At 44.8% G+C, this 19,739-nt stretch overlaps 1 protein-coding gene across 1 annotated transcript in view; it reads left to right on the top strand.

Annotated features, from left to right (window-relative positions):
- LOC126268013 (dual specificity calcium/calmodulin-dependent 3',5'-cyclic nucleotide phosphodiesterase 1-like) overlaps positions 1-19,739 on the top strand; it is a 1,575,562-nt gene that overhangs the window by 183,212 nt on the left and 1,372,611 nt on the right. The gene's annotated exons all lie outside the window — the stretch shown is intronic.

Below are 19,739 nucleotides of genomic sequence, written 5' to 3'. Positions count from 1 at the left end.
TTGCCCTCGGTCATTTACGTTCAAGCATTCCTGTTTAAGTAGTTCGAAATCTGTTCATTATAATGAGGACCGCATTCCTTGCACAATATATAAGTGATTTGTTCGTTGCAAAAATTGTAACTGCGCAATAATCTGTGATAAAATCTATCAAAATAACCAGTGTGCGAAGTTTCATTTCAACCGCAATCAGTATCCACCCGTTCAGGTAATTTTCTGAATGTGCCAAAAAGTCGTGAACAGATCTCGCCACGCAGTTTGACAACAAAGCAGTCTAACCTTTGAACTAAGCATCAGGTTTACCTATCACTGAATGTCGTGCCTGGATGGTCTTGAGCAAGAAATCTATATTGTGCTGACACACCACCGTGTTGAAACCAAATTTCTTTCAAAAAATGTTCAAATATGTGTGAAATCTTACGGGACTTAACTTCTAAGGTCATCAGTCCCTAAGCTTACACACTGCATAGCCTAAATTATTCTAAGGACAAAGACACACACCCATGCCCGAGGGAGAACTCGAACCTCCACCGGGACCAGCCGCGCAGTCCATGACTGCAGCGCCTGATACCGCTCGGTTAATCCCGCGCGGCCCAAATTTCTTTACGAATGTACAGTGTCACATCTTCCAAGAAGTCGATCATTGGTTCTGTCAGAAAAATCGGCTACCTATGAACTCGTTACATGGGGAGAAAGATTTATGAACAACATTCATGCATTGATACTCTCGACAGTTGATCCTGATTTATGAAAAGTGTGTTGTCGCCCACAATGAGTAGTAAAGAAAGTGACGTGTTTCGGTTACATGATAAATCTAACAAATTTAAAGGTTCGATTAAATATCTACTTAAGTTGGATCCCTCATATTGGAAGTATTGCGGGGAAGGCAAACCAAAGACTGCGTTTTCTGGACAGAGCACTTGAAAGATAAAACAGGTCTGCTAAAGAGGCATGGATACATCACGCTTGTCCTTCCTCTCCTTGCGCAGTATGGGATCCTTACCTGGTCAGATTGACTGAGGACATCGAAAAAGCAGCGAGGAGCGGCCGTGCGGTTTGAGGCGCCATGTAACGGATTGCGCGGCCCTCCAGCCGGAGCTTCGAGTCCTCCCTCGGACATGGGGGTATCTGTTGTTCTTAACATAAGTTAGTTTATTTTAAGTAGTGTGAAAGTTTAGGGACCGATGAGCAGTTTGGTCCCTTAGGAATTCACACACTTTTGAATATTGTTTGAATACTGAAAATGTTCAAATGTGCTCTTGTCTTTTGTATTATTGTGAAATTTGAGGGAGAGTATTACGGATATGATAACGGGGTAGAGATCATTAAAACAAAGGGCGTTTCTCGTTGCGGTGCGATCTCACGAAATTTCAGTCACCACCTTTCCCCTCCGAATGTGAAAATATATTGTCGATCCTCACTTGCGTAGGGAGAAGTGACCATCGTCAAAAAACAAGAGGGATCAGAGTTCGCCCGGAAGGATTTAGGTATTCAGTTTGAATGGTGGAATGTTGGAGAAATAGGGTTGAAAGGGTTGCACGAACTTTCTGCCAAACGTGTAAGTGTGGAGTGTAGAGTAGTCATGTAGATGTGGAAGTGGAAGTGGATTTTCATGTCCTTAAAACGTAGGAACTAGCCGTTTCTGAATATTTTGGTCTGTGTGAATGTGTTCTGCTAGAATATCTCCATTTTGAAGTATGTAACATAAACTGCGTTGCACCCTGCTGACAAGCGGAAAATGACAGGCTACATTAATTAAATGGTGCCCGAAGAGAGAACGTTTGAAACAGACCACAGTCATTGTTTCAACAAGTTTATAATCATTTTTCATCTAAGACCAATTACAGTGGGCATCATTCTTTCTCTAGAATTTTCTTCTGTCGGCCTCAAGAAAAACAACAGACGCACGTCGAACACTTATCGTGGGTCGCGGGCTCTGCACAAAGTGGACTTCACCTTCCACCGGCGGCCGAACTTTTCCCACCACAAAAGCAATTCCGATTACATCTCGTCAATTACGAGAGCCTTCACGTACAGAGGTTCAATTCTTCGCGAATGGAGAGTCCAATTAAGTCGTTCACAAAAGCGATAAGGCAACGTGAATTACGGTTCGCAACCCCTTGCTACTCGGATCATGTGCTACGATAAGTTGGATACGATGGTCGCAACTCTTATGAACGTACCGTTGCTGCCTCTGAGAAGCCGTAGGCTATTTTCTGTGTTCATTATGAAGGATGGCGAGCTGTGCTGCGAGAGTCTTATTCTGGAAGTACGGACCAGCAAGACAGACTGAAACTGCTTAAGTTCAAGAGATCCACTGTCGTTTTGGTGATGACAGGAAGGGAATCAAGCCACCACTACCACCAACACTGCCAAATCCAATAACTGGTACGGGATAAAAGCCAGCAGGAAGGGAGTGAAAATATGGAAACATTATACAAAGTGGGCAAAATAAAACTGTGGCGGGAAGTAACTTAAAATAAGACTGACGTAGGATTGAACAATGTTAATGAACATCAAGGAAGATGTTGAAATGGCCACCGTTTCTTGCCATATTCCTACATTTTGCGTAGCAGACTTTGCTGAAGAAGTTCTGCACCTTTTCCTCGAACTGTGGTCCGTATGACACTCAACATCGAACACTCTCTGTTTTATCATTAGCACCATTTTGTGTTGCAATCAAGTGCGAACACAATGACATACTTCGTGTGATGTGCATCCGCAAACATGCGATAGCAGCCAGTTGGTGCGTGCGAATCACGGCTTCCAGCATTTTCTGTGATGGGTAATTGTCTCGTTCATTAAGAAGTGTCGCTTCTGCGCCAATCCTAAAAATATTTGACAGGCCAGTTTTCTTTGCCCAACCTCTATAACACACGTCTTACATAATAACGAACATACAATGGGCGTTCAGTAAGTAATGTAACAATTTTGTTCTGAAAGCAGGTAGGTTCTATTCAGGATTCCAGTACATCATACTATTCGCCACTCTTTTGGCTACAAAACTGTACATCTCAACATAATCTTCGTTCAGTGAAACGGCCATATGTATCCTTACTGGTAGGTACTGTATGCCCAGATGGTTCGATTCTATTGGTTCGTTCAAATGGCTCTGAACAGTATGGGACTTAACTTCTGAGGTTATCAGTCCCCTAGAACTTAGAACTACTTAAACCTAACTACCCTAAGGACATCACACACATCCATGCCCGAAGCAGGATTCGAACCTGCGACCGCAGCGGTCGCTCGGTTGCAGACTGTAGCGCCTAGAACCGCTCGGCCACCCCGGGCAGCTCTATTGGTTGACGTCGGAGTCATCGTCTTGATGCATCAATAACCTCCCCACCGTCCACCTACCGGTTCCAGTAGAGTGCATTCTGTATTTGGCGAAACAGATGGAAAACTGAAGATGGGAGTCCGGGGTGTAGGGTGGATGAGAAAGAACAGTCAAATGAAGTTTGTTAAGCTCCTCTCGGATAGGCAGACTTGTGTGAGGCTTTGCGTTGTCGCGGAGAAGATCGTTTGCTTCTTTGTGAGAACGACCACGCTGAAGTAGTTTCTCCAGTTTCCGGAGGATAGCACAACACATATAGGAGTGGATCGTTGAAAGACGAGGGAGGACATCAAACAGAATAACCGCTTCAGAGCCCCAGGAGGCCGTCGCCATGCCTTAGCTGCCTGAGGGTGCGTCTTTGAACGCTTTCTTCGAAGGAGAGGTGGCGTAGTGTCACTCCATGATTTGCCGTTTGTTTTGTGTCTGGTTCGAAGTGATGAACCCACGTTTCATCGCCTCTGACGATGTTCGACAAAAAGTGTCACGATCAGCATTTTGACGCACAAGCATTTCCTCACAGATGGTCATTCGTTGCTCTTTACGGTCTTCTGTTAGGCGACTAGGTACGCAGCGGACACACAAGTTTGAATACCCTAGCTGTTTGGCGATTGTGGCAGTTCTGCCACCAGACATGAACATTTGGGCAGTGATGCGTTTGATTGTGACCCGTCGATTACCCCGGATGAGAGTGTCAGCACGTTCGAACACTGCAGGAGTCACAGCTGTGTCCGGCCGGTCGACAAGCGGGAGATCGAACAGGTTTGTGGGACATTGTAGCGATAATAGCAGGAGCATCGCCCAACGACTCACCATGCTTTTGTTCACAACAAGGTCTTTGTTGACATTCTGCAAGCGCCTATGAATATCTGCGTTGCTCTGGATTATTGGCAAATGAAACTCAATGACAGTTCTCTTCTTGGAAATAGACGCCCTTTCGAAGACTATGCACAGCGCTGCCACATATTGCAACTTGATAAAAATATAGGGGCTGAAGCGGGAATATTCCACGATTTCCCGCAACCAATTCTGCATTTCTTAAATCGAAACTAGCCGAGAAAAACGTTGTGTTGCGTTACTTAGTGACCGCCCCTCGTATATTTACTGGCCAGCGATGATACTTCGTAAGTAACAGGAAGCGGAACGCCTGTGGCATAAAAACCGACAGCCTTTTGTTTATTGACTTAGACAGACCACATCTCCAAGCAGATAATACGCTATTGGCCATTAAAATTACTACACCACGAAGGTGACGTGCTACAGACGTGAAATTTAACCGACAGGATGAAGATGCTGTGATATGCGAATGATTAGCTTTTCAGAGCATTCACATACAGTTGGCGCCGGTGGTGACACTTACAACGTGAAGACATGAGGAAAGTTTCCAACCGATTTCTCATACACAAACAGCAGTTGAACGGCGTTGCCTGGTGAAACTTTGTTGTGATGCCTCGTGTAAGGAGGAGAAATGAGGACCATCACGTTTCCGACTTTGATAGAGGTCGGATTGTAGCCAATCGCGATTGCGGTTTATCGTATCGCGACATTGCTGCTCGCGTTGGTTGAAATCCAATGACTGTTAACAGACTATGGACTCGAAGGGTTCACGAGGGTAACACGGAACGCCGTGCTGGATCCCAACGGCCTCGTATCACTAGCAGTCGAGATGACAGGCATCTTACCTGCATGGCTGTAACGAATCGTGCAGCCACGTCTCGATCCGTGAATCAACACATGGGGACGTTTGCAAGACAACAACCATCTGCACGAACAGTTTGACGACGTTTGCAGCAGCATGGACTATCAGCTCGGAGACCATGGCTGCGGTTACCCTTGACGCTGCATCACAGACAGGAGAGCCTGCGATGGTGTACTCAACGACGAACCTGGGTGGACGAATGGCAAAACGCCATTTTTTCGGATGAATCTAGGTTCTGTTTACAGCATCATGATGGTCACATCCGTGTTTGGCGCCAACGAGGTGAACGCACACGTGTATGCGTCATCGCCATACCGGCGTATCACCCGGCGTGATGGTATGGGGTGCCATTGGTTACACGTCTCTGTCACCTCTTGTTGGCATTGACGGCACATTGAAAAGTGGACGTTACATTTGAGATGTATTACGACCCGTGGCTATAGCCTTCATTCGATCCATGGAAACCCTACATTTCACCAGGATAATGCACGACCCCATGTTGCAGGTCCTGTACGGGCCTTTCTGGATACAGAAAATGTTCGACTGCTGCCCTGGCCAGCACATTCTCCAGATCTCTCACCGATTGGAATCGTCTGGTCAATGGTGGTCCAGCAACGCTCGTCACAATACGCCACTCACTACTCTTGACGAACTGTGGTATCGTGTTGAATCAGCATGTGCAGCTGTACCTGTACACGCCATCCAAGCTCTGTTTGACTCAATGCCCAGGCGTTCCAAGGACGTTATTACGGCCAGAGGTGAGTGTTCTGGGTACTGGTTTCTCAGGATCTATGCACCCAAATCGCGTGCAAATGTAATCACATGCCAGTTCTAGTATAATATATTTGTGCAATTAATACCCGTTTATCATCTGCATTTCTTCTTGGTGTAGCAATTTTAATGCCCAGTAGTGTATTTACTGGTCAGTGATGATACTTCGTAAGTAACAGGAAGCGAAACATCTGTGGCATAAAAACTAACAGCCTTTTGTTTAGTTCCTTAGACAGATCACATCTCCAAGCAGATAATAATAATAATAATAATAATAATAATAATAATGAAGAAGCAACCAAAGAATGGACGAAAATATAAAACTCGAAAACATTTTAATGATAATTAACGTCAAAAGAAAGATAATAAAAAAGCACATATCTGATACTGGGAAACAACATACCACAGACATTTTATGTGGATCTTTTTCCTGTCTTTCAGTGTCAGAGAACAATTCTAGAAAAGAATTGCTGACAATGGAATAAAATATTATGGGCATCTCATTTTAAAAGTTTAAAATTGACGGAAGTGCAAGAGAAGCAGTTCCACTGATTCGATCTTCTTCGAAGCTACATTACTGTAAAAGCTTGTTGAAAAGTTTGTTGTTATTTTCAGGTTTTCACCGTACTCAGTGAGGACGGCTGCAATACATTCCGTGAATGCGTCAGAGTGCATTAAAGTACGGATGTTTATTTTCCTCTCAGTTAGCTGTCACGGCTTCATAAGAATTCCGCCGACTGGCGCAAAGCCCGTTCGCCTGGAGCACGCCGCACCTGCGGCGGCAGAAGCCCCGCGGCCTTTGTGGCGGCCCACAATGCCGCCACATCGCGTGCTCGCTGCTCGGCCGCCTCCACTCCTGTAATTCCCCCGGAGCGACACTCCTTGTCGCCCGCCGGCTGCCGCCTCATTCACTTACAACACGAGCCGCACTGCCAACGGTGACGTTCGTTGGGCCAAAGTCTGACATCGCGTTGAAAGGAAAGTAACAACGCAAACTTGCAGAAGCGAATAAGGCAAAGCTTGTCCTTGCGAGCATTTGACAACATTCGATCTCTTCACAACTGTTTTAACACTCTTTTCTTCACGCGCCACATCAAATACAATCTTAAGGTACTTCTCAGGTGGAATACAATGAAATCCTCGAGAAATGATTTGTCATATCCACTGTGCATGAGGAAATGCAGCTTATGATCTAAATTGGCGGTTGAGGTACATAACATGTAACCAATCACTTTTCGAATTTGACCTATGTATTGTTCCATCAACTAGTTTTCGAGCCACTGCAGACCCATCGGTGTCAGATGAACATTATTTTCTGAACCATGTGCAGTTAAATTTAAGACTCCTGGTGACTCCACTGTCTCGTGGTGGCCATGACAAATTAATTCCAGTTATTATTACTATTGTCGTATGCATCAATTACAGTAATACACATTTAGCAAAACAAAGATATAAATGCACATGTAAAATTATATACAGTACTCAAGTTTTAAAACGGCTCAGACTACACTCGGATGTTGATGTACTCGATCAAGCGGAGTACCTCGTGGGATGCTTGATGAAGCTTCTCAGTGCCACCAGGGAAGCGTATGATTGGACATTAATTCACAATGTGGCTCATTGTTTGGGTGTCACCACAGTCACACACACTGTCACTTGAAAAGGCCCACTTGGGCATGTTGTATTTGCACCTACCCTCTTCAGTCCGATATCTGTTTAACTGCACCCACACCTCCCTCGGTTGGTGGAAGCCTGGAACTGGAACTATAGGATTGTCTACAAGTTCGCGGTCTCGGGTTCTTGTGGGTTGCCACTCACGTTTCCACTCTGCGTCCTGGTCGAATCCTGTTGGCCTCCCATTTCAAATGCTAGTCTTCTGGATTTGAAGCGTTTCCTGGTCGGTGACAGCAAATCCTCATGAAGAGGGATCGAGTTGTTTTCAGAAACTTACTGACAAAGGTTATAAAGAGCAGACTTTCGACGGAGGTCTGGTGGACAAATGTTTGAATGCACTGGTAGCCAGCAAGTAGGTGTAGACCGGACTGTACCACTTTTTACTCTCATAACTGAGTTAAGTTGGACGTCTACTTTCACTACGTGGGCGCTTCGGAGCCAAACTGGTGCACAGTATTCTGGTGCAGAGTATACCAGTGCAAGGGATGCTCCTCAGAGGTCTGATGTGGTTGCTCCCCATGTACTGCCTGCCAGCTTTCTCAAAAGGTTCACTCGTGTTTGCATCTTCTTGACCAAGTTGGAAAAGAGTTTTCTGTATGTTTAAGTTCTGTCCAGAGTGACTCCCAGGTATTTTTTGGCTTTCGTTGTATCTGACTATTCCAAGAGGGCCGAACTGTTGATTGATCCTTGCTGATGAAAGGCGATTAGAGAGGCGGAACAGGTGTACCTCGGTTTTAGAAACATTTGGTCTCAGTCACCAATAATGGACATTTTAGGAAACTTACAAAACACACTAACTTCACTGTAAAATTGTGTGTGTGTGTGTGTGTGTGTGTGTGTGTGTGTGTGTGTGTGTGTGTGTGTTTTTCGATCGCAGACTGGCAGAGGCCGGGACATTGAACACACGACTCATGAATAGGTTGCCGTTAACACCACAAAAGAATTTGCTGCGTTTTGCTTGATGACGTTTCTGATATCGCGGGCTGTCGACGAGTCACGTCACATCATTTTCAGCGGTGAATCACACTTTTGGTCTCTCTCGCATGAGAGACACCAAAAGGTGAGACATTCTGCCAATGTTTGCGAGAGACGCGCCGGACATACTCCATGCGCCTTCGTGTGCAGAGCACCCGATATGAATTCAGGTCAGTTTCGTGAAACTTTGATGGCAAATCCTTACGCCACATTCATCCTGCAGCAGTACACGTTATGTCTCAAATGATATCACATTTCTTCATTTAATTTCATTTTATAATCACTGAAATACGTAACTCCACAGCGCGTGATGTTTGAATCCAAATTTTCCTCTCGTTATTTTTTTTTTTTTTTTCTATCAGTGGATGTATTAAGACGGCCTGTTACAACGGTGGAAGGTGTCTGAAGTAAGTTAACAACACTTCTTGCTGAAACTTTAGTTCATGACCGTAATTAATTAGCAAACAATAAAAACCTTCAAACTGAAGAAACTTTTTTTTTTTTTTTTTTTTTTTGCTTCGTGCCAGTGTCATTGTCCTCAAATTAATCGAATTTAGCGTTCATACTGTGAAAACAGGAATGTAGGACCAAAGCAAGTGAATCCTTTTCCATGTAATACTGACTTGGGGTAATGAGGATTATGAAAGTGTAATTACATTTCGTACAAAAATTACATTTTCCAAATCACTCAAAACACTGACAAGACTTTTACAAAGCTAAAGGCCTGAAGTGATTCGATTTTACAGTTTTAGACGTTTCGTCAGACGAAGTAGAGGTAGTACACCAAGGCAACAACATCCATAATTTCAATTTATAACATCTCGTCTCCAGATGTAAGTATTCCTTATAGTTACTGTGGCCAAACAGTACTCTTTCTTTTCTTCCTCTGGGGACATCATTACAAGTAAACATTATACCGCAACTGGTGTAGCCTGCAAGAAATTCCTGCATACTTATTCGCAGCGCCCGCGCCACTCAAACTTGTTTGCGTACAGAACACTCACACATATGCACAGACGAGAACATGCCTTACTTACTACACAAACACATACGGTAAATTTTGATTTTTGACTCAGACTATTGATTAAACTGATACCATCAGGAAGGGCACCATGCCGCCAGCTGCCATCAGAATTGTCAAAACCCGGAAATAATCTCAATGCCTTGTCTTCAACCAAGGATTTTGGGAGGTGAATACCGGAAATGGAAGACCTCTCCCAAATATTTGCAGTTTGGATTCCCTCTGCCCCACTCGCAAACTGCTGGGGCGTTTGAAGAGAATCGTGACGCTTTACTGGCCGTATTATGAACAGCCCGCTCTGCTTCTTCTAATGGAAAGGGGGAAAAAAAGAAAAACAACCACCTCACATCTGCGCCCGTACTTACTAGCATTTACACTACCTCATTCTTGATGCCTGTGCTATCAAAGACCGTTTATACTCCGAAGATTTCCTTTTAACCACCCGGTTTCACTGACGCTTACCGTAGAGGTTTCAGAAAATTGCTTTTTTTAATGAACTTCAGATAATGTTTCATTTATAGCAAATGCAATTCTCCTATTTCTTTTACGATGTTTAGAGAATAGTGAAACTTATCACACACAATAAAGTCATAAAAAAACACATTGATGAAAAGAATAAAATTAACTGTCTCAATAGTAATGCTATTTTACAGTGTCACACACTGTGTTGTAGTGTCACGAGGATTACCCAGGGTTATGTACGATCTTCAGGTACAATATTGTAATAGTGCTTTCAGAAAGCCAAGGTCTATTTGTTTCTCCTCTCTTCTCCGGAGAAAGAAAATGCAACATGCTGAAGACTGTGTTCTGTAGCACCGGGGTATGTGTACTTTAGGGGCTGTAATGTTAGAGGTTCGGCGATTAGCTGGAGCTCGGAAGACCAGTCTATGCGCCCCCTGGTGTGACTCTGCAAGCAGTAACAATGCTGAGTTGAGAGATGAATAAGTGTTTGGGACGTTAATTCTTTGGTATATCCATGCAGCACAAACGTGTACGTACTTCTGCTGAACAGCTTCTGCAATTTGAACGGAGTTGCATTGTGGGCCTGCGGGAAGCTTGGTGTGTGTATGGACGGATTGCAGCACGTGTTCGGCACAGTGTATCGGTGGTACGTCATGGCTTTCAGCAGTGGGCTTTGAAACATTCCCACACCTTTAGAGTAGGTTCTGGTGGCCCGCGTGGTAGAAACGCACGTCAAGACGGACGCATTGCTCGAGCAGCGGTGGCCCATCGCACATCATCTACCGACGAAATCCGGCTTTTTTTGCACTCGCTCAGTTGCCAGGGACCAGTGGAAGTCGCCAGTTTCCAGCAGTATTAAGATCACATGTGCTTCTGCCCATTCTATCAATGACAACAGGACACCTCCAAGCTTGGCTACCCTGGTGTCGTGAAATAGTTGACTGGAGAGTGGAGTACTGATCTGTTGTCTTCAGTGTTGACAGTAGGTCCTGTCTGTATGCGACTAATTGGAGTACATGGTTATGGGATACACCTGATGAGTAGCATATTCCGAAGTGTGTTTACCTTCGACATCCCGGGCTAGCTTTGGGGACCCATCAGTTAGAATTCACGCTGATATTTGGTGTCTCTGCAAGGTACAGTAACTAGTTCTGACTACACAGCACAGGCTGTTATCGCTTGGCACCCGCCATTTCTGCGACAGGAAGGTGATGTGCTCCTCCAGCTGGACAACGAACGTCTGCACACGGCTGCTGCACCGCAACGTGCTCTTCGTGGTGTACAACAACTTCCCCTGCCAGCACGATAACCGGATCTCTCAGCAACTGAAAACGTATGGCACATGATTAAGTTGGAACTTAACCGTACTGCTAGGCGTGCAAAAACCATTTTCGTGTTGCAACAAAGCTCGCAAGATGCTTGTGACAACCTATCGCAGGATGCGCAGCATGCAAGAATATCTGCTGGCGTTGCCGACAGAGGAGGTGTACACTGCGTATTGGTGCAACGGTCTAGGTACCCTTTATCTACGACAGGTATGCTTCGTTTGGTCTGAATTTGTTATCATATACTTCTAAAATGATGAACCACCTGTCCTTTCAAAATGTTCAGATGTCTGTGAATTCCTAAGGGACCAAATTGCTGAGGTCATCGGTCCGTAGACTTACACACTAGTTAAATTAACTTATGCTAAGAACAGCACACACACCCATGCCCGAGGGACGACTGAACCTCCAGCGGGTGGGGATGTGCAATCCGTGGCATAGCGCCCCTGAGCGTGCGGCCATTCCGGGCGGCCCTGTCCCTTCACTTGTAAATAAAATGAGTTCGTCCTTGAGGGTGCTGTATTTTTTCGGTAGTGTATGTTAAATTCTGTCAGAAACAGCAAAGGACTTGGAAGAGCAGTTGAACGGAATGGACAATGTCTTGAAAGGAGGATATACGATGAACATCAACAAAAGCAAAGCGAGAATAATGAAAAGTAGTCGAATTAAGTCAGATGATGCTGAGAGAGTTAGATTAGGAAATGAGACACTTAAAGTAGTAAAGGAGTTTTTCTGTTTGGGGAGTAAAATAATTGATGATGGTCGAAGTAGAGAGGATATAAAATGTTTACTGGCAATGACAAGGAAAGCGTTTCTGAAGAAGAGAAATTTGTTAACATCGAGTATAGATTTAGAAATTTGTTAACATCGAGTATAGATTTAAGTATCGGGAAGTTGTTTCAAGAAGTATTTGTATGGAGTGTCGCCATGTATGGACGTGAAACATGGACGATAAATAGTTTGGACAAGAAGAGAATAGAAGCTTTTGGAATGTGGTGCTGCAGAAGAATGCTGAAGATTAGATGGGTGGATCACATAACTAATGAGGGGGTATTCAATAGAATTGGGGAGGAGTTTGTGGCACAACTTGACAAGAAGAAGGTACCGGTTGGTAGGACATGTTCTGAGGCATCAAGGGATCACAAATTTAGCACTGGAGGGCAGCGTTGAGGGTAAATATCTTAGAGGGAGACCAAGAGATGAATACAGGAAGCAGATTCAGAAGGATGTAGGTTGCAGTAAGTACTAGGAGATGAAGAAGCGTGCACAGGATAGAGTATCATGGAGAGCTGCGTCAAACCAGGCTCAGGACTGAAGACCACAGCAACAACAACAATGCTAAATTCAAAACATTTTCCGGCTGTGTTCATTACATGGTGTTAATACAAGCTCTCAGTGATGCAGTACAGACAGACGCCACGTAAACGTGGTCCAGCCACCTCCAAGCTGACCGTGGCGCCTCGCACAGTGCCGATGCGAGCAGGTGTGGATTCGGCGCCGCAGCTGCGGAGTTGTACGAGCTAGCTAGCCGGATGGCTGTGCCCACGTGCCAGGGGGTCACCGGCCGGTATATTGGCCGGCCCCGGCCCCGGCCCCGGCCCGGGCCTCGCCCACGCCGCCAGCTCGCGGCTCCCAGCGCCGTGTCCCGCGGCTTCGGAATCTTAATCACGCTGGCCTACTTACACCGGCAGGCCCCCTCCACCGAGCCTACCAGCCGGCGAGCGGGTTCTCGCTGTGTCAGGATCGGCGCTCGCAAATAGCCACCTTCGGGACTTCGACGAGACCTGGAAACCTACATCATGTTTCCCCGCAAGTCTGAAGATATCATTTCTTTGCCAGCGGCACAAAAAGATTAAAAAATTAATTTTGCTTCAAAGGGCGATCAGGCTCTATGGCGCACGTGACAAGTATTTCAAGTTCACTCGTCAGTCACCCTGGACACTGTTTTTGTTGTGCTCCTCTTTCCGAAGATTGCGTTGATGAGTCTCTGCACGCTAGTCTGTCCTGTGCAGGCCTCTTCATCCCTGCATAACTACTCAAGCCTGCTCGATTTGAACCTTGGTCTGACTGTGCTATTTAAGCCCCCTTCCTTCCCTACACTTTCCTCCATTACCAAATCGACATTTATTTGATGGTTGGATATCAAATTTAGCTATACGACTTAAGAGATCTTTTCAAGTCTCAAAAATCTATGATTCAAATGGCTCTAAGCACTATGGGACTATCATCTGAGGTCAGCAGTCCTCTAGGCTTAGAACTACTTAAACCTAACTAACCTAAGGACATCACACACCTCCATGCTCGAGGCAGGATTCAAACCTGCTACCGTGGCAGCAGCGCAGTTCCGGACCGAAGCGCGTGGAACCTCTTGGCCACAACAGCCGGCAAACATCTATTATGTACAAGTATATATGTAGACTGAAGCAACGAATGAAAAATTGTACCAAGGCTGCTGTTCGAACCCAGGTCTCTTGATCACTAGACAGTTGCGCTAGCCACTACATTCTAGTAAAGTGAATTTTCACAAGGGCGACCGTACCTGGGGACAAGGAGGTGGCCGCGCCCCCTCCATAGCTCTGGACAAAGAAAAAAGTATAGTGTATCCAGGTGCATTTTTTTCAAAAGATGGCTCTGAGCACTATGGGATTTAACATCGGAGATCATGAATCCCCTAGACTTAGAACTACTTGAACCTAACTAACCTTAGGATATCACACACATCCATGCCCGAGGCAGGATTCGAACCTGTGACCGCAGCAGCAGCGCGGTTCTTGACTGATACGCCCAGAACCGCTTGGCCACAACAGCCGACGCATTTTTTTTTCAGTAAACTCATTTAAAAGTCGGTACTATGCAGTTTTCAACAAGATCGGAACTGGAACATTTTTACAGCTACTTACAAGTCACCATTGACCCTCCAAAATATTAAAAATACTCCATAACCCAGGTCTAAGCTCCACACCCCTACAAACTATCGTATGGAGACCCTTGGCTTTCCATAATTGCGTAGACTACCCTACCACGCTTCCATCTTCAACCTTCAGTCGTTTCAGGCGATCCCCCGTACTGTTGGATGCTAAGGTGCTATTCCAGTTCTGTTGGAGGACCTCTGCACACTGTTAGAGTTTAGGAGAATACCAAAGGGGTTAAGGCGTAAACAGTAATTTGAATGAGGAGGGAGGCATGTTGGGTAGTCTGCGCAGCGGTAGAGGACGGCGGTTGAAACCCACGTCCGACTATCTGGACTTGAGTTTTCCGCAATTTCCCTACATCGCTTCAGATAATTAGCGGGATGATTCTTTCGAAAGGGCACGGCTGACTTCGTTCTCCATCCTTCTCTAATCCCATGCGACCGATGACCTCACTGCCTCACTGTTTGGTGCCCTCCCCCAAGATCAACCAACCAACCAGCCAGGGTGGTGTACTGGTTAGCGCACGTGCCTAATGACCAGAAGACACAGTTTCCAATCCAGACCTCGGTATAAACTTATATTCATCGCTTCGGCCTCAGGATACGTCTTATCAACCGATCCTTGCTATGACCCAAGTTCTCTCATACATTTCTTCTGCCCTAAATTCGGTTCAATACCTCGTCATTTGTTATTCCATGTAAACACCTAATCATCGGTATTCTTTTGCTCCACATCTGTTCTCTTCTTATCTGACCACACTTAATCATCAACATTCCTCTGCTCCACAGCACTCAAAAATCTACTCTTTTCTTGTCTGATCTGTATATTTCCACATTTGACTTCCGTTCCAGCCTACAATATGGACAAATACTTTCAGAAAATATTTCCTAACACTAAAATCATTTTAGATGTTAACTACTTCCTCTCGCTGCTCTTACTGTATCAAGTCTACATATTATATCATTCCTACTTGGACCATTATCAGTTATTTTGCTCCCCAAATATCAAAATTCTTCTACAAGTTTTAGCTTCTCGTTTACCACCCTAGCTCCCTCAGTATCGACTGCTTTCCATAAACTTTATTTTGCTTTTGTTGATGATCATGTTAGGGTAGAAAAATTTAGCGACTAGGAAAAAGTTGACAGATGTAATAAAACGGGAATCAAATTTGGGGCCCGTCTTGTTCCTTACATTTGTGTTCACTTTACATACAGCAAACGCAGTTGGTACATTTCGCAGATGGCACTAACAAAGAAAATCGTTAGTGACGTGTTTCAAACAATTTTTAAGTCTTTATATACTAGCAGACTCTTTCTAAATTATGCTAAAAAAAGTTTCGTACATTCATTCCAGTACAAGAAATAAAATACCACTAATAAGAAATGTTAAAACTTATACACGAGTGTTTACAGCAGAATGTTTGAAATTTTTGAATGTAAATATCATTTAAAATTTAAACATGAAGATATATATTACTGAGTTATTTAAAACACCTACCTCTACTCCTCTCATGATTGCCAGTTTCGGAATTTTTGCACATTAACGTCTTAACATGTAATTTATGGTGTAGCTCAATACTTAAAAAAAAGGAGTATTGACCTCATAAAGGTGACCAGGGAAGTTGATATGTGGTGTTCACGCAAACTAGTCTCGCAGGCGCCTTGTTAAGAATTGGACACTCTGATATCAGCTAATGAAATTCGTCACAAATTTAGAACCAAAAGTATTCATTACTGTTTGCTAAAGCAGACAGTGGGTCAGAGAGGTTTTCATTAAGCAGTCACAGAAACATTTGCTCATTTCTCCAGTAGTATGAAACTGCTCGAAATTAATAAATCAGATTTTAACGACAAACAGTGTTTCTGACTGATAGCAGAAAAGTTATTTATAAAGAAACTTATTGTTTTCACAGTCGCAGGCTTTCAAAAAACCGTTTATAAAGGACAAAATGCGAAAATTATTTCTCGTAAGTGACTGTTGCAGTACTAAAAGTACCGATTATTACAGGGCATGTTATGAGGAACTTTTCGAAGTCGGCAGTTGATGTGGCGCACGACAGCAACTGCATTACGCAAAGCATTAATGGAGCTCGGCGGATGGCACGTTCCCCGTCAAAAAAGTTCACGAGAGCTTTCCATATTTCGAGTTTAATGTTTGCGCAGTTTTACATAATCACCCTGCAGAAAACTTGGTTGTCCATTCGTCAGGCTGCCTTAACGAACTTGCCGACGATAAATCGTCACGTCTGCACAGGAGCTGCGCTCAGTACACAGGTCTCGTGAGACGGCGCGGCCGACGAGTCCGAACAAAGTGGCCAATCAGAGACGGCGCTTCGTTCTCACAGACGACACGTGCGTCGTTGCAATAGGAGCCGCCCTTCTGACAAATCCACCGCTTGTTGGCAAGTACTGGCGTTCATCTGAGCCTCCATTACCACCTCCAAATGAGACGGGGGAAAGTTACGTGATTTATTAATCAAACCGTTGGTTTAGATCGTATGCACGAGATGCTTGTGAGTACGAATTGCAGTCACGGTAGATTTCAGTGTGTCACACACCTGTTCATTGGTCATAACAAGGACCAGTTTGATTCACTTATACGACAGAGTGCACAAGGATACCAAACGTCAAGACTGGTAAACCAAAAATAATAAGTGTGCCCTCGGCAAACGAGTAGCCCGAGACATTTGAAGTCACACTGTCTGTAAAGTAAGAACTTCACCAGAGGCTCCCCAATCCAAACTACTCGGAAGTGAAGAGCCTAAGTACCAACCGCAGGTGCCAGAGCTTCGACCAGAAGTCTCCTTACCAGACCAAACTCCAGTACTCGAGTGCCTCACACCTCTCCAGAGAAAAATTCCGTTTTCCCCACAAAGTTCACGAACGTCACCACCTTCACCCTTTCTTGAGCCAATCACAGGGTTCTAGGGGCGCTAAATCTCCCCTCCCACAGAACAGCAAAAACTCATGTCGAACCAGGGCAAGAGTTAAGAAACCTGCGTCTCTGGGGAAAAAAAACGCCATTTGCTGTCTTCTTTAAGTTTTAGCGGAGGCATAAGATGATTTTCTCCAAGGTCATGCTTCCCATGCCAACAAGCAAGCAGATACAATCTTGAAGATCTTTATCGAAATCGCCTATGTCTTGGAGCTTGCAAGTCCTAGCTACGAGGTGTAATAAAGATTCTATCTCCAAAGGTTTCTCAGACGCTGGAGTTTGAAGTGGTTCACAGGCCAATTTGCAGTATCGGCGAACATGAAAACTTGTGAATTTTTATTACGTGTGGTTCTGCATACAATGCCTGGTTTATGACTCCACTGTGTGGATGCATTCCTTCCGTCTGTTGCCCCCCATCAGAGCCTTCCATTGGTGCCCCTGCAGGTAGCTCGGTATTGTTCTGCTGGAGATGTGTCTCAAGGAGTGGCTGCCCTGTACGGCCGTGGGCCTGTCTGGCAAGATCTGCTGAGGAATGGACTCGCCGCCAATTGCTTTCAACTCCGAACATGGCGTTACTGTGAGCTAAGAACCACAAAAATACCTCATGCTTTTAGTGCCTTACCAGGCTCCATCAACATCTCCTCAGGCCGTTAACTTTCTAGAGTCTCACTTAAGGTGCATGAGGTTGTAATAAAATCTTTAGTGATTTTCTGTATGTGGAAAACAGGTGAGAGAGTAACTTTTCCTTTCTCAAATGTGACACTATTCATTAAAAGTCCACACTTCCCAATCACGGCAATGTTCCAAACGGAACAGTTTGTGTTGTGATTGTTAACAGCAGCCTATGGCTCGAATGGTAACTCCCCAGTGTGGTTGCTGCCAGTCTCTGACCTACGGTACAAGATGACAACCGAAGTTTCAGAAAGTCCAATACTAGTTCTCGGGTGGCAAGTCCAGATGAGAGGGGATTACGATGTGCATGGTGCACATTATAGTAGCCCTCCCTTGCTGTCATCAGATGTAGATGACCGAAACCTTGATCACTAGAATTCCCACCCTAATGTACCCATGCATTCCAACATCAGACCACTTTCACATCCAAATGTCCCACGAATATGGATGTTGCATGGTTCGACCATGTTCTCTCTCTCTCTCTCTGTCCTGTGCTGATACTGCTGTCTCACATGAGTGTGCTACATTTCCGTGACCTTCACAGTGATCGCTCAACATCTGATGGTGTTTATACTCCTTATAAAGTATGAAGTAGAACACCGCACACAAACTTTCGGAGTTTGCTCAATATTTGAGTACAAGGAGCTCACCGTGTTGGGCAGCCCTTACAGAATGATGATGTAAGTATAAATTATTTGGTTTGTTACTACAGTCAGCACTGTTTCTGTGGAAGTACCTTCATAACAGCGAAAATTCTTGTAATATGCAATTACAAAAACTTACGAAGTGAAACACAGAATGCTGATCTACTCGTAACAGACAGGCAAAATTACCACACTGTGATGTGGTTGCTGTCACTTAACAGACAGCTCAGCATAGAGTCACTGAGCAGCTCTTCCACTGCATTCAGTGAACCCACAAACGATGTGTATATCTACGTACTCTTCATCACTAAACCCATCAGTAGAACTGCTGTGTATCAGTGTTAACAGAGAACCAGCGCTGCCAGAAAATAAAATCCTGAACAGAATCAAGCATTAGCAAAGGCGACCTCGTGGGAGTTGTGTATGCCTTTGCACACAACAGTAAGGAAAGGTGGGCTACAAAGTAGTGCGGCAACTGTCATAGTAGGAAAGCTGGACAGGAACACAAGTGATTAGCGAACGAGTTAACACAACAAACAGAAGATTCACTTAACTGGTACTTCTCCCAATAAATGAAGACTCATCACAAATTATGCAACAAGACGCAGAGTGCAGCTATCGATGTCATTAGGGAAAGCACGAACAGTGGGGTCATAGTGTAGTGGCTCCAAGTGCAAGTGGCCTGAGCGGCTGCCACCGGCCTATCTCAGTGGCAGAGGGCACTCATTGTACGGAGCCACTGGAGGTGTGGCTTAGTGGGCGCACACCATTGGGTCCGCCCAGTCCCGTGCAACTGCCATTGGCGTTGTATGGAAACCTGCAAAATCCCTAACCAATGTAACGACGCCCATGGGTGGTTTCGTTATGTGATACTGCAGAGGGCAACGAAGTAAGTGGAACGTTACTGTTGCCAAAAGCAGGACTGTGAAGAAATGGAAACACGACACACAGCGCATGCTGTCGAAGTTTGCACTGTTATGCACTATTTTCTGTGCAATACAGATACAAACTTGATTAAACTCAATAATTCAGTAATGAGCTGCCAAAGTCTTTGTGCCAACAACAACAAAATGGTTGAAATGGCTCTGAGCTCTATAGGACTTAACATCTATGGTCATCAGTCCCCTAGAACTTAGAACTACTTAAACCTAACTAACCTAAGGACATCACACAACACCCATTCATCACGAGGCAGAGAAAATCCCAGACCCCGCCGGGAATCGAACCCGGGAACCTGGGCGCGGGAAGCGAGTTAAAATACTCAGAATGCGTCCCTGAACTATCCCAGAAAGCTTGTCGGTAGAGTTCTGGTTCGACCTGTA

Source organism: Schistocerca gregaria, chromosome 4, assembly GCF_023897955.1.
Source record: "Schistocerca gregaria isolate iqSchGreg1 chromosome 4, iqSchGreg1.2, whole genome shotgun sequence".
NCBI classification, from domain to species: domain Eukaryota; kingdom Metazoa; phylum Arthropoda; class Insecta; order Orthoptera; family Acrididae; genus Schistocerca; species Schistocerca gregaria.
Note: the sequence above shows the minus strand (reverse complement) of the source record. Positions and strands in the feature narration are given on the sequence as shown.